We start from the raw sequence: 15709 nt of genomic DNA, 5'->3' as shown, positions 1-15709 counted from the left end.
GTCGGTAGAGCGTCAGACTCTTAATCCCAGGGTCGTGCGTTCGAGCCAGACGCTGGGCGGAAGGGAATTTTGTTCCGCTGCAGGTGTAAATTACCGTTTTTCTGATTAACGAGATTTAATGGAAATAGCAACTTTAAACTTTGCCTACGTCTCTGTCAGTCGCAAGGAAGCTGTATTTGAAGGTGAAGGTGATTTTGTAGACATGTGTGAAAGACATGTTCTGAAATGCAAGTGTTGTTGTTTGGAGAGCACATCGGTTACGTGTCAGATGTGTAGCCAAGCAGTAATTTGTCGCCATAGCTGCAAATATTAGCCGGTAATATGAAGTGTTGTCAGCTAAAGTCTGATGATGCAGACGACCGTAAGGACGAAGTACCCAAGAATACCGCTAGGCCGCGCCGCTTTAGCTCGGTGGTAGAGCACTGGTCTAATAAACCAGGGGTCGTAAGTTCCATCCTCACAGGAGAAAGATGAATTTTGGAAATCAGTTGCGCGTCGTGGCCGTATAGCAAACAGTACCTGTGATGACGAACAATTAGCGACAGGCGTTTTTTTAAGAATCACTCTCAGATGCGATTAAGGCGAATGGCGCAGATAAAGCATTTGCCAAAGCGGTACATCATAAGGTGGGACGAGGCAGTCTGAATTACATTTTATAGATGTATTTCTCACATATCTCAGAGCCTCTCGCGATATTCGTCGTCGTCGTCGTCGTCGTCGTCGTCGTCGTCGTCGCCGCCGCCGCCGCTTCTGCAGAAGTAGCAAATGGCAATCGTAGCAAATGCGGCGAGGGTCGCCCTGCCTTCGATTCCGAATGCACAAAGTGTGTGGTCTTGTTTCTCAGTCTATATTTGGTCGGTCTCGTCAGAGGTTGAATGTAACGAATGGGTGGGAAAGAGCAAGGGGCAGCGGCTGTGTAGAACGAAAACACAAATCCTCAGGGGTGTGAGCGTTTCGAGATGAGTCGTATACATGTAAATGTTGGTCGTCAGTGACCGTGTGGCCTAATGGATAAGGCGTCGGACTTCGGATCTGAAGATTACAGGTTCGAATGCTGTCACGCTTGTGTTTTTCCAGTTCTGAAAAAGAAACATAACGTTTTAATGTAGCAATTGAGCAGTACGAAACCGTCTGAATGTTGCTGTTGACCATTTTTTGCTTGGAGATGCTCTTGAGCTTGAAACACACACAACAAGACCGGTGTTAACTAGCGAAATGGTCGGCAGAGTGCCGACACAGCGAGTTTTGACTATCACTTGCACATCTAAAACAACGTCGGAAAGTAACTCGTTCGGCTTTTGAGTCACATAAAGTATGTGCGTTAATTTTGACGCCACTAGCTGTGCATGTTGTCATGCAATTTCTTTACCTCTCAGAAAGGATTATGACATAAAAGTGAAGTACGTGACGAGTGTGACGTTAGGAAAACATTAGGCATCATGGAGAGATTCTGTATGGGACCACCCAACCCAAACGAGTACTGTGTGACGTGCTACCCGGCAGGTATTCACCGACGTAGCCGGCTAGCTCAGTCGGTAGAGCGTCAGACTCTTAATCCCAGGGTCGTGGGTTCGAGCCAGGCGCTGGGCGGAACGGAATTTTGTACCGCTGCAGGTGTAAATTACCGTTTTTCTGATTAACGAGATTTAATGGAAATAGCAACTTTAAACTTTGCCTACATCTCTGTCAGTCGCAAGGAAGCTGTATTTGAAGGTGAAGATGATTTTGTAGACATGTGTGAAAGACATGTTCTGAAATGCAAGTGTTGTTGTTTGGAGAGCACATCGGTTACGTGTCAGATGTGTAGCCAAGCAGTAATTTGTCGCCATAGCTGCAAATATTAGCCGGTAATATGAAGTGTTGTCAGCTAAAGTCTGATGATGCAGACGACCGTAAGGACGAAGTACCCAAGAGTACTGCTAGGCCGCGCCTCTTTAGCTCAGTGGTAGAGCACTGGTCTAATAAACCAGGGGTCGTAAGTTCCATTCTCACAGGAGAAAGATTAATTTTGGAAATCAGTTGCGCGTCGTGGCCGTATAGCAAACAGTACCTGTGATGACGAACAATTAGCGACAGGCGTTTTTTTAAGAATTACTCTCAGATGCGATTAAGGCAAATGGCGCAAATAAAGCATTTGCCAAAGCGGTACAGCATAAGGTGGGACGAGGCAGTCTGAATTACATTTTATAGATGTATTTCTCACATATCTCAGAGCCTCTCGCGATATTCGTCGTCGTCGTCGTCGTCGTCGTCGTCGTCGTCGTCGTCGTCGCCGCCGCCGCCGCTTCTGCAGAAGTAGCAAATGGCAATCGTAGCAAATGCGGCGAGGGTCGCCCTGCCTTCGATTCCGAATGCACAAAGTGTGTGGTCTTGTTTCTCAGTCTATATTTGGTCGGTCTCGTCAGAGGTTGAATGTAACGAATGGGTGGGAAAGAGCAAGGGGCAGCGGCTGTGTAGAACGAAAACACAAATCCTCAGGGGTGTGAGCGTTTCGAGATGAGTCGTATACATGTAAATGTTGGTCGTCAGTGACCGTGTGGCCTAATGGATAAGGCGTCGGACTTCGGATCTGAAGATTACAGGTTCGAATGCTGTCACGCTTGTGTTTTTCCAGTTCTGAAAAAGAAACATAACGTTTTAATGTAGCAATTGAGCAGTACGAAACCGTCTGAATGTTGCTGTTGACCATTTTTTGCTTGGAGATGCTCTTGAGCTTGAAACACACACAACAAGACCGGTGTTAACTAGCGAAATGGTCGGCAGAGTGCCGACACAGCGAGTTTTGACTATCACTTGCACATCTAAAACAACGTCGGAAAGTAACTCGTTCGGCTTTTGAGTCACATAAAGTATGTGCGTTAATTTTGACGCCACTAGCTGTGCATGTTGTCATGCAATTTCTTTACCTCTCAGAAAGGATTATGACATAAAAGTGAAGTACGTGACGAGTGTGACGTTAGGAAAACATTAGGCATCATGGAGAGATTCTGTATGGGACCACCCAACCCAAACGAGTACTGTGTGACGTGCTACCCGGCAGGTATTCACCGACGTAGCCGGCTAGCTCAGTCGGTAGAGCGTCAGACTCTTAATCCCAGGGTCGTGCGTTCGAGCCAGACGCTGGGCGGAACGGAATTTTGTTCCGCTGCAGGTGTAAATTACCGTTTTTCTGATTAACGAGATTTAATGGAAATAGCAACTTTAAACTTTGCCTACGTCTCTGTCGGTCGCAAGGAAGCTGTATTTGAAGGTGAAGGTGATTTTGTAGACATGTGTGAAAGACATGTTCTGAAATGCAAGTGTTGTTGTTTGGAGAGCACATCGGTTACGTGTCAGATGTGTAGCCAAGCAGTAATTTGTCGCCATAGCTGCAAATATTAGCCAGTAATATGAAGTGTTGTCAGCTAAAGTCTGATGATGCAGACGACCGTAAGGACGAAGTACCCAAGAGTACCGCTAGGCCGCGCCGCTTTAGCTCGGTGGTAGAGCACTGGTCTAATAAACCAGGGGTCGTAAGTTCCATCCTCACAGGAGAAAGATGAATTTTGGAAATCAGTTGCGCGTCGTGGCCGTATAGCAAACAGTACCTGTGATGACGAACAATTAGCGACAGGCGTTTTTTTAAGAATCACTCTCAGATGCGATTAAGGCGAATGGCGCAGATAAAGCATTTGCCAAAGCGGTACAGCATAAGGTGGGACGAGGCAATCTGAATTACATTTTATAGATGTATTTCTCACATATCTCAGAGCCTCTCGCGATATTCGTCGTCGTCGTCGTCGTCGTCGTCGTCGCCGCCGCCGCCGCTTCTGCAGAAGTAGCAAATGGCAATCGTAGCAAATGCGGCGAGGGTCGCCCTGCCTTCGATTCCGAATGCACAAAGTGTGTGGTCTTGTTTCTCAGTCTATATTTGGTCGGTCTCGTCAGAGGTTGAATGTAACGAATGGGTGGGAAAGAGCAAGGGGCAGCGGCTGTGTAGAACGAAAACACAAATCCTCAGGGGTGTGAGCGTTTCGAGATGAGTCGTATACATGTAAATGTTGGTCGTCAGTGACCGTGTGGCCTAATGGATAAGGCGTCGGACTTCGGATCTGAAGATTACAGGTTCGAATGCTGTCACGCTTGTGTTTTTCCAGTTCTGAAAAAGAAACATAACGTTTTAATGTAGAAATTGAGCAGTACGAAACCGTCTGAATGTTGCTGTTGACCATTTTTTGCTTGGAGATGCTCTTGAGCTTGAAACACACACAACAAGACCGGTGTTAACTAGCGAAATGGTCGGCAGAGTGCCGACACAGCGAGTTTTGACTATCACTTGCACATCTAAAACAACGTCGGAAAGTAACTCGTTCGGCTTTTGAGTCACATAAAGTATGTGCGTTAATTTTGACGCCACTAGCTGTGCATGTTGTCATGCAATTTCTTTACCTCTCAGAAAGGATTATGACATAAAAGTGAAGTACGTGACGAGTGTGACGTTAGGAAAACATTAGGCATCATGGAGAGATTCTGTATGGGACCACCCAACCCAAACGAGTACTGTGTGACGTGCTACCCGGCAGGTATTCACCGAGGTAGCCGGCTAGCTCAGTCGGTAGAGCGTCAGACTCTTAATCCCAGGGTCGTGGGTTCGAGCCAGACGCTGGGCGGAACGGAATTTTGTTCCGCTGCAGGTGTAAATTACCGTTTTTCTGATTAACGAGATTTAATGGAAATAGCAACTTTAAACTTTGCCTACATCTCTGTCAGTCGCAAGGAAGCTGTATTTGAAGGTGAAGATGATTTTGTAGACATGTGTGAAAGACATGTTCTGAAATGCAAGTGTTGTTGTTTGGAGAGCACATCGGTTACGTGTCAGATGTGTAGCCAAGCAGTAATTTGTCGCCATAGCTGCAAGTATTAGCCGGTAATATGAAGTGTTGTCAGCTAAAGTCTGATGATGCAGACGACCGTAAGGACGAAGTACCCAAGAGTACTGCTAGGCAGCGCCTCTTTAGCTCAGTGGTAGAGCACTGGTCTAATAAACCAGGGGTCGTAAGTTCCATTCTCACAGGAGAAAGATTAATTTTGGAAATCAGTTGCGCGTCGTGGCCGTATAGCAAACAGTACCTGTGATGACGAACAATTAGCGACAGGCGTTTTTTTAAGAATTACTCTCAGATGCGATTAAGGCAAATGGCGCAAATAAAGCATTTGCCAAAGCGGTACAGCATAAGGTGGGACGAGGCAGTCTGAATTACATTTTATAGATGTATTTCTCACATATCTCAGAGCCTCTCGCGATATTCGTCCTCGTCGTCGTCGTCGTCGTCGCCGCCGCCGCCGCTTCTGCAGAAGTAGCAAATGGCAATCGTAGCAAATGCGGCGAGGGTCGCCCTGCCTTCGATTCCGAATGCACAAAGTGTGTGGTCTTGTTTCTCAGTCTATATTTGGTCGGTCACGTCAGAGGTTGAATGTAACGAATGGGTGGGAAAGAGCAAGGGGCAGCGGCTGTGTAGAACGAAAACACAAATCCTCAGGGGTGTGAGCGTTTCGAGATGAGTCGTATACATGTAAATGTTGGTCGTCAGTGACCGTGTGGCCTAATGGATAAGGCGTCGGACTTCGGATCTGAAGATTACAGGTTCGAATGCTGTCACGCTTGTGTTTTTCCAGTTCTGAAAAAGAAACATAACGTTTTAATGTAGCAATTGAGCAGTACGAAACCGTCTGAATGTTGCTGTTGACCATTTTTTGCTTGGAGATGCTCTTGAGCTTGAAACACACACAACAAGACCGGTGTTAACTAGCGAAATGGTCGGCAGAGTGCCGACACAGCGAGTTTTGACTATCACTTGCACATCTAAAACAACGTCGGAAAGTAACTCGTTCGGCTTTTGAGTCACATAAAGTATGTGCGTTAATTTTGACGCCACTAGCTGTGCATGTTGTCATGCAATTTCTTTACCTCTCAGAAAGGATTATGACATAAAAGTGAAGTACGTGACGAGTGTGACGTTAGGAAAACATTAGGCATCATGGAGAGATTCTGTATGGGACCACCCAACCCAAACGAGTACTGTGTGACGTGCTACCCGGCAGGTATTCACCGACGTAGCCGGCTAGCTCAGTCGGTAGAGCGTCAGACTCTTAATCCCAGGGTCGTGCGTTCGAGCCAGACGCTGGGCGGAAGGGAATTTTGTTCCGCTGCAGGTGTAAATTACCGTTTTTCTGATTAACGAGATTTAATGGAAATAGCAACTTTAAACTTTGCCTACGTCTCTGTCAGTCGCAAGGAAGCTGTATTTGAAGGTGAAGGTGATTTTGTAGACATGTGTGAAAGACATGTTCTGAAATGCAAGTGTTGTTGTTTGGAGAGCACATCGGTTACGTGTCAGATGTGTAGCCAAGCAGTAATTTGTCGCCATAGCTGCAAATATTAGCCGGTAATATGAAGTGTTGTCAGCTAAAGTCTGATGATGCAGACGACCGTAAGGACGAAGTACCCAGGAGTACCGCTAGGCCGCGCCGCTTTAGCTCGGTGGTAGAGCACTGGTCTAATAAACCAGGGGTCGTAAGTTCCATCCTCACAGGAGAAAGATGAATTTTGGAAATCAGTTGCGCGTCGTGGCCGTATAGCAAACAGTACCTGTGATGACGAACAATTAGCGACAGGCGTTTTTTTAAGAATCACTCTCAGATGCGATTAAGGCGAATGGCGCAGATAAAGCATTTGCCAAAGCGGTACAGCATAAGGTGGGACGAGGCAGTCTGAATTACATTTTATAGATGTATTTCTCACATATCTCAGAGCCTCTCGCGATATTCGTCGTCGTCGTCGTCGTCGTCGTCGTCGTCGCCGCCGCCGCCGCTTCTGCAGAAGTAGCAAATGGCAATCGTAGCAAATGCGGCGAGGGACGCCCTGCCTTCGATTCCGAATGCACAAAGTGTGTGGTCTTGTTTCACAGTCTATATTTGGTCGGTCTCGTCAGAGGTTGAATGTAACGAATGGGTGGGAAAGAGCAAGGGGCAGCGGCTGTGTAGAACGAAAACACAAATCCTCAGGGGTGTGAGCGTTTCGAGATGAGTCGTATACATGTAAATGTTGGTCGTCAGTGACCGTGTGGCCTAATGGATAAGGCGTCGGACTTCGGATCTGAAGATTACAGGTTCGAATGCTGTCACGCTTGTGTTTTTCCAGTTCTGAAAAAGAAACATAACGTTTTAATGTAGCAATTGAGCAGTACGAAACCGTCTGAATGTTGCTGTTGACCATTTTTTGCTTGGAGATGCTCTTGAGCTTGAAACACACACAACAAGACCGGTGTTAACTAGCGAAATGGTCGGCAGAGTGCCGACACAGCGAGTTTTGACTATCACTTGCACATCTAAAACAACGTCGGAAAGTAACTCGTTCGGCTTTTGAGTCACATAAAGTATGTGCGTTAATTTTGACGCCACTAGCTCTGCATGTTGTCATGCAATTTCTTTACCTCTCAGAAATGATTATGACATAAAAGTGAAGTACGTGACGAGTGTGACGTTAGGAAAACATTAGGCATCATGGAGAGATTCTGTATGGGACCACCCAACCCAAACGAGTACTGTGTGACGTGCTACCCGGCAGGTACTCACCGAGCTAGCCGGCTAGCTCAGTCGGTAGAGCGTCAGACTCTTAATCCCAGGGTCGTGGGTTCGAGCCAGACGCTGGGCGGAACGGAATTTTGTTCCGCTGCAGGTGTAAATTACCGTTTTTCTGATTAACGAGATTTAATGGAAATAGCAACTTTAAACTTTGCCTACGTCTCTGTCAGTCGCAAGGAAGCTGTATTTGAAGGTGAAGGTGATTTTGTAGACATGTGTGAAAGACATGTTCTGAAATGCAAGTGTTGTTGTTTGGAGAGCACATCGGTTACGTGTCAGATGTGTAGCCAAGCAGTAATTTGTCGCCATAGCTGCAAATATTAGCCGGTAATATGAAGTGTTGTCAGCTAAAGTCTGATGATGCAGACGACCGTAAGGACGAAGTACCCAAGAGTACCGCTAGGCCGCGCCACTTTAGCTCAGTGGTAGAGCACTGGTCTAATAAACCAGGGGTCGTAAGTTCCATCCTCACAGGAGAAAGATGAATTTTGGAAATCAGTTGCGCGTCGTGGCCGTATAGCAAACAGTACCTGTGATGACGAACAATTAGCGACAGGCGTTTTTTTTAAGAATCACTCTCAGATGCGATTAAGGCGAATGGCGCAGATAAAGCATTTGCCAAAGCGGTACAGCATAAGGTGGGACGAGGCAGTCTGAATTACATTTTATAGATGTATTTCTCACATATCTCAGAGCCTCTCGCGATATTCGTCGTCGTCGTCGTCGTCGTCGCCGCCGCCGCCGCTTCTGCAGAAGTAGAAAATGGCAATCGTAGCAAATGCGGCGAGGGTCGCCCTGCCTTCGATTCCGAATGCACAAAGTGTGTGGTCTTGTTTCTCAGTCTATATTTGGTCGGTCACGTCAGAGGTTGAATGTAACGAATGGGTGGGAAAGAGCAAGGGGCAGCGGCTGTGTAGAACGAAAACACAAATCCTCAGGGGTGTGAGCGTTTCGAGATGAGTCGTATACATGTAAATGTTGGTCGTCAGTGACCGTGTGGCCTAATGGATAAGGCGTCGGACTTCGGATCTGAAGATTACAGGTTCGAATGCTGTCACGCTTGTGTTTTTCCAGTTCTGAAAAAGAAACATAACGTTTTAATGTAGCAATTGAGCAGTACGAAACCGTCTGAATGTTGCTGTTGACCATTTTTTGCTTGGAGATGCTCTTGAGCTTGAAACACACACAACAAGACCGGTGTTAACTAGCGAAATGGTCGGCAGAGTGCCGACACAGCGAGTTTTGACTATCACTTGCACATCTAAAACAACGTCGGAAAGTAACTCGTTCGGCTTTTGAGTCACATAAAGTATGTGCGTTAATTTTGACGCCACTAGCTGTGCATGTTGTCATGCAATTTCTTTACCTCTCAGAAAGGATTATGACATAAAAGTGAAGTACGTGACGAGTGTGACGTTAGGAAAACATTAGGCATCATGGAGAGATTCTGTATGGGACCACCCAACCCAAACGAGTACTGTGTGACGTGCTACCCGGCAGGTATTCACCGACGTAGCCGGCTAGCTCAGTCGGTAGAGCGTCAGACTCTTAATCCCAGGGTCGTGCGTTCGAGCCAGACGCTGGGCGGAAGGGAATTTTGTTCCGCTGCAGGTGTAAATTACCGTTTTTCTGATTAACGAGATTTAATGGAAATAGCAACTTTAAACTTTGCCTACGTCTCTGTCAGTCGCAAGGAAGCTGTATTTGAAGGTGAAGGTGATTTTGTAGACATGTGTGAAAGACATGTTCTGAAATGCAAGTGTTGTTGTTTGGAGAGCACATCGGTTACGTGTCAGATGTGTAGCCAAGCAGTAATTTGTCGCCATAGCTGCAAATATTAGCCGGTAATATGAAGTGTTGTCAGCTAAAGTCTGATGATGCAGACGACCGTAAGGACGAAGTACCCAGGAGTACCGCTAGGCCGCGCCGCTTTAGCTCGGTGGTAGAGCACTGGTCTAATAAACCAGGGGTCGTAAGTTCCATCCTCACAGGAGAAAGATGAATTTTGGAAATCAGTTGCGCGTCGTGGCCGTATAGCAAACAGTACCTGTGATGACGAACAATTAGCGACAGGCGTTTTTTTAAGAATCACTCTCAGATGCGATTAAAGCGAATGGCGCAGATAAAGCATTTGCCAAAGCGGTACAGCATAAGGTGGGACGAGGCAGTCTGAATTACATTTTATAGATGTATTTCTCACATATCTCAGAGCCTCTCGCGATATTCGTCGTCGTCGTCGTCGTCGTCGTCGTCGCCGCCGCCGCCGCTTCTGCAGAAGTAGCAAATGGCAATCGTAGCAAATGCGGCGAGGGACGCCCTGCCTTCGATTCCGAATGCACAAAGTGTGTGGTCTTGTTTCACAGTCTATATTTGGTCGGTCTCGTCAGAGGTTGAATGTAACGAATGGGTGGGAAAGAGCAAGGGGCAGCGGCTGTGTAGAACGAAAACACAAATCCTCAGGGGTGTGAGCGTTTCGAGATGAGTCGTATACATGTAAATGTTGGTCGTCAGTGACCGTGTGGCCTAATGGATAAGGCGTCGGACTTCGGATCTGAAGATTACAGGTTCGAATGCTGTCACGCTTGTGTTTTTCCAGTTCTGAAAAAGAAACATAACGTTTTAATGTAGCAATTGAGCAGTACGAAACCGTCTGAATGTTGCTGTTGACCATTTTTTGCTTGGAGATGCTCTTGAGCTTGAAACACACACAACAAGACCGGTGTTAACTAGCGAAATGGTCGGCAGAGTGCCGACACAGCGAGTTTTGACTATCACTTGCACATCTAAAACAACGTCGGAAAGTAACTCGTTCGGCTTTTGAGTCACATAAAGTATGTGCGTTAATTTTGACGCCACTAGCTCTGCATGTTGTCATGCAATTTCTTTACCTCTCAGAAATGATTATGACATAAAAGTGAAGTACGTGACGAGTGTGACGTTAGGAAAACATTAGGCATCATGGAGAGATTCTGTATGGGACCACCCAACCCAAACGAGTACTGTGTGACGTGCTACCCGGCAGGTATTCACCGAGGTAGCCGCCTAGCTCAGTCGGTAGAGCGTCAGACTCTTAATCCCAGGGTTGTGGGTTCGAGCCAGACGCTGGGCGGAACGGAATTTTGTTCCGCTGCAGGTGTAAATTACCGTTTTTCTGATTAACGAGATTTAATGGAAATAGCAACTTTAAACTTTGCCTACGTCTCTGTCAGTCGCAAGGAAGCTGTATTTGAAGGTGAAGGTGATTTTGTAGACATGTGTGAAAGACATGTTCTGAAATGCAAGTGTTGTTGTTTGGAGAGCACATCGGTTACGTGTCAGATGTGTAGCCAAGCAGTAATTTGTCGCCATAGCTGCAAATATTAGCTGGTAATATGAAGTGTTGTCAGCTAAAGTCTGATGATGCAGACGACCGTAAGGACGAAGTACCCAAGAGTACCGCTAGGCCGCGCCACTTTAGCTCAGTGGTAGAGCACTGGTCTAATAAACCAGGGGTCGTAAGTTCCATCCTCACAGGAGAAAGATGAATTTTGGAAATCAGTTGCGCGTCGTGGCCGTATAGCAAACAGTACCTGTGATGACGAACAATTAGCGACAGGCGTTTTTTTTAAGAATCACTCTCAGATGCGATTAAGGCGAATGGCGCAGATAAAGCATTTGCCAAAGCGGTACAGCATAAGGTGGGACGAGGCAGTCTGAATTACATTTTATAGATGTATTTCTCACATATCTCAGAGCCTCTCGCGATATTCGTCGTCGTCGTCGTCGTCGTCGTCGTCGTCGTCGTCGCCGCCGCCGCCGCTTCTGCAGAAGTAGCAAATGGCAATCGTAGCAAATGCTGCGAGGGTCGCCCTGCCTTCGATTCCGAATGCACAAAGTGTGTGGTCTTGTTTCTCAGTCTATATTTGGTCGGTCTCGTCAGAGGTTGAATGTAACGAGTGGGTGGGAAAGAGCAAGGGGCAGCGGCTGTGTAGAACGAAAACACAAATCCTCAGGGGTGTGAGCGTTTCGAGATGAGTCGTATACATGTAAATGTTGGTCGTCAGTGACCGTGTGGCCTAATGGATAAGGCGTCGGACTTCGGATCTGAAGATTACAGGTTCGAATGCTGTCACGCTTGTGTTGTTCCAGTTCTGAAAAAGAAACATAACGTTTTAATGTAGCAATTGAGCAGTACGAAACCGTCTGAATGTTGCTGTTGACCATTTTTTGCTTGGAGATGCTCTTGAGCTTGAAACACACACAACAAGACCGGTGTTAACTAGCGAAATGGTCGGCAGAGTGCCGACACAGCGAGTTTTGACTATCACTTGCACATCTAAAACAACGTCGGAAAGTAACTCGTTCGGCTTTTGAGTCACATAAAGTATGTGCGTTAATTTTGACGCCACTAGCTGTGCATGTTGTCATGCAATTTCTTTACCTCTCAGAAATGATTATGACATAAAAGTGAAGTACGTGACGAGTGTGACGTTAGGAAAACATTAGGCATCATGGAGAGATTCTGTATGGGACCACCCAACCCAAACGAGTACTGTGTGACGTGCTACCCGGCAGGTATTCATCGAGGTAGCCGGCTAGCTCAGTCGGTAGAGCGTCAGACTCTTAATCCCAGGGTCGTGGGTTCGAGCCAGACGCTGGGCGGAACGGAATTTTGTTCCGCTGCAGGTGTAAATTACCGTTTTTCTGATTAACGAGATTTAATGGAAATAGCAACTTTAAACTTTGCCTACGTCTCTGTCAGTCGCAAGGAAGCTGTATTTGAAGGTGAAGGTGATTTTGTAGACATGTGTGAAAGACATGTTCTGAAATGCAAGTGTTGTTGTTTGGAGAGCACATCGGTTACGTGTCAGATGTGTAGCCAAGCAGTAATTTGTCGCCATAGCTGCAAATATTAGCCGGTAATATGAAGTGTTGTCAGCTAAAGTCTGATGATGCAGACGACCGTAAGGACGAAGTACCCAAGAGTACCGCTAGGCCGCGCCGCTTTAGCTCGGTGGTAGAGCACTGGTCTAATAAACCAGGGGTCGTAAGTTCCATCCTCACAGGTGAAAGATGAATTTTGGAAATCAGTTGCGCATCGTGGCCGTATAGCAAACAGTACCTGTGATGACGAACAATTAGCGACAGGCGTTTTTTTAAGAATCACTCTCAGATGCGATTAAGGCTAATGGCGCAGATAAAGCATTTGCCAAAGCGGTACAGCATAAGGTGGGACGAGGCAGTCTGAATTACATTTTATAGATGTATTTCTCACATATCTCAGAGCCTCTCGCGATATTCGTCGTCGTCGTCGTCGTCGTCGTCGTCGTCGTCGTCGCCGCCGCCGCCGCTTCTGCAGAAGTAGCAAATGGCAATCGTAGCAAATGCGGCGAGGGACGCCCTGCCTTCGATTCCGAATGCACAAAGTGTGTGGTCTTGTTTCTCAGTCTATATCTGGTCGGTCACGTCAGAGGTTGAATGTAACGAATGGGTGGGAAAGAGCAAGGGGCAGCGGCTTTGTAGAACGAAAACGCAAATCCTCAGGGGTGTGAGCGTTTCGAGATGAGTCGAATACATGTAAATGTTGGTCGTCAGTGACCGTGTAGCCTAATGGATAAGGCGTAGGACTTCGGATCTGAAGATTACAGGTTCGAATGCTGTCACGCTTGTGTTTTTCCAGTTCTGAAAAAGAAACATAACGTTTTAATGTAGCAATTGAGCAGTACGAAACCGTCTGAATGTTGCTGTTGACCATTTTTTGCTTGGAGATGCTCTTGAGCTTGAAACACACACAACAAGACCGGTGTTAACTAGCGAAAAAGTCGGCAGAGTGCCGACACAGCGAGTTTTGACTATCACTTGCACATCTAAAACAACGTCGGAAAGTAACTCGTTCGGCTTTTGAGTCACATAAAGTATGTGCGTTAGTTTTGACGCCACTAGCTCTGCATGTTGTCATGCAATTTCTTTACCTCTCAGAAATGATTATGACATAAAAGTGAAGTACGTGACGAGTGTGACGTTAGGAAAACATTAGGCATCATGGAGAGATTCTGTATGGGACCACCCAACCCAAACGAGTACTGTGTGACGTGCTACCCGGCAGGTATTCACCGAGGTAGCCGGCTAGCTCAGTCGGTAGAGCGTCAGACTCTTAATCCCAGGGTTGTGGGTTCGAGCCAGACGCTGGGCGGAACGGAATTTTGTTCCGCTGCAGGTGTAAATTACCGTTTTTCTGATTAACGAGATTTAATGGAAATAGCAACTTTAAACTTTGCCTACGTCTCTGTCAGTCGCAAGGAAGCTGTATTTGAAGGTGAAGGTGATTTTGTAGACATGTGTGAAAGACAGGTTCTGAAATGCAAGTGTTGTTGTTTGGAGAGCACATCGGTTACGTGTCAGATGTGTAGTCAAGCAGTAATTTGTCGCCATAGCTGCAAATATTAGCTGGTAATATGAAGTGTTGTCAGCTAAAGTCTGATGATGTAGACGACCGTAAGGACGAAGTACCCAAGAGTACCGCTAGGCCGCGCCACTTTAGCTCAGTGGTAGAGCACTGGTCTAATAAACCAGGGGTCGTAAGTTCCATCCTCACAGGAGAAAGATGAATTTTGGAAATCAGTTGCGCGTCGTGGCCGTATAGCAAACAGTACCTGTGATGACGAACAATTAGCGACAGGCGTTTTTTTTAAGAATCACTCTCAGATGCGATTAAGGCGAATGGCGCAGATAAAGCATTTGCCAAAGCGGTACAGCATAAGGTGGGACGAGGCAGTCTGAATTACATTTTGTAGATGTATTTCTCACATATCTCAGAGCCTCTCGCTATATTCGTCGTCGTCGTCGTCGTCGTCGTCGTCGTCGTCGTCGTCGCCGCCGCCGCTTCTGCAGAAGTAGCAAATGGCAATCGTAGCAAATGCAGCGAGGGTCGCCCTGCCTTCGATTCCGAATGCACAAAGTGTGTGGTCTTGTTTCTCAGTCTATATTTGGTCGGTCTCGTCAGAGGTTGAATGTAACGAATGGGTGGGAAAGAGCAAGGGGCAGCGGCTGTGTAGAACGAAAACACAAATCCTCAGGGGTGTGAGAGTTTCGAGATGAGTCGTATACATGTAAATGTTGGTCGTCAGTGACCGTGTGGCCTAATGGATAAGGCGTCGGACTTCGGATCTGAAGATTACAGGTTCGAATGCTGTCACGCTTGTGTTTTTCCAGTTCTGAAAAAGAAACATAACGTTTTAATGTAGCAATTGAGCAGTACGAAACCGTCTGAATGTTGCTGTTGACCATTTTTTGCTTGGAGATGCTCTTGAGCTTGAAACACACACAACAAGACCGGTGTTAACTAGCGAAATGGTCGGCAGAGTGCCGACACAGCGAGTTTTGACTGTCACTTGCACATCTAAAACAACGTCGGAAAGTAACTCGTTCGGCTTTTGAGTCACATAAAGTATGTGCGTTAATTTTGACGCCACTAGCTCTGCATGTTGTCATGCAATTTCTTTACCTCTCAGAAATGATTATGACATAAAAGTGAAGTACGTGACGAGTGTGACGTTAGGAAAACATTAGGCATCATGGAGAGATTCTGTATGGGACCACCCAACCCAAACGAGTACTGTGTGACGTGCTACCCGGCAGGTATTCACCGAGGTAGCCGGCTAGCTCAGTCGGTAGAGCGTCAGACTCTTAATCCCAGGGTCGTGGGTTCGAGCCAGACGCTGGGCGGAACGGAATTTTGTTCCGCTGCAAGTGTAAATTACCGTTTTTCTGATTAACGAGATTTAATGGAAATAGCAACTTTAAACTTTGCCTGCGTCTCTGTCAGTCGCAAGGAAGCTGTATTTGAAGGTGAAGGTGATTTTGTAGACATGTGTGAAAGACATGTTCTGAAATGCAAGTGTTGTTGTTTGGAGAGCACATCGGTTACGTGTCAGATGTGTAGTCAAGCAGTAATTTGTCGCCATAGCTGCAAATATTAGCTGGTAATATGAAGTGTTGTCAGCTAAAGTCTGATGATGCAGACGACCGTAAGGACGAAGTACCCAAAAGTACCGCTAGGCCGCGCCTCTTTAGCTCAGTGGTAGAGCACTGGTCTAATAAACCAGGG

This window comes from Schistocerca gregaria, chromosome 6 (genome assembly GCF_023897955.1).
Source record: "Schistocerca gregaria isolate iqSchGreg1 chromosome 6, iqSchGreg1.2, whole genome shotgun sequence".
In the NCBI taxonomy this organism is placed as follows: Eukaryota; Metazoa; Arthropoda; class Insecta; order Orthoptera; family Acrididae; genus Schistocerca; species Schistocerca gregaria.
The sequence above is the reverse complement of the archived record's forward strand: the minus strand, read 5'-3'. Positions refer to the sequence as shown.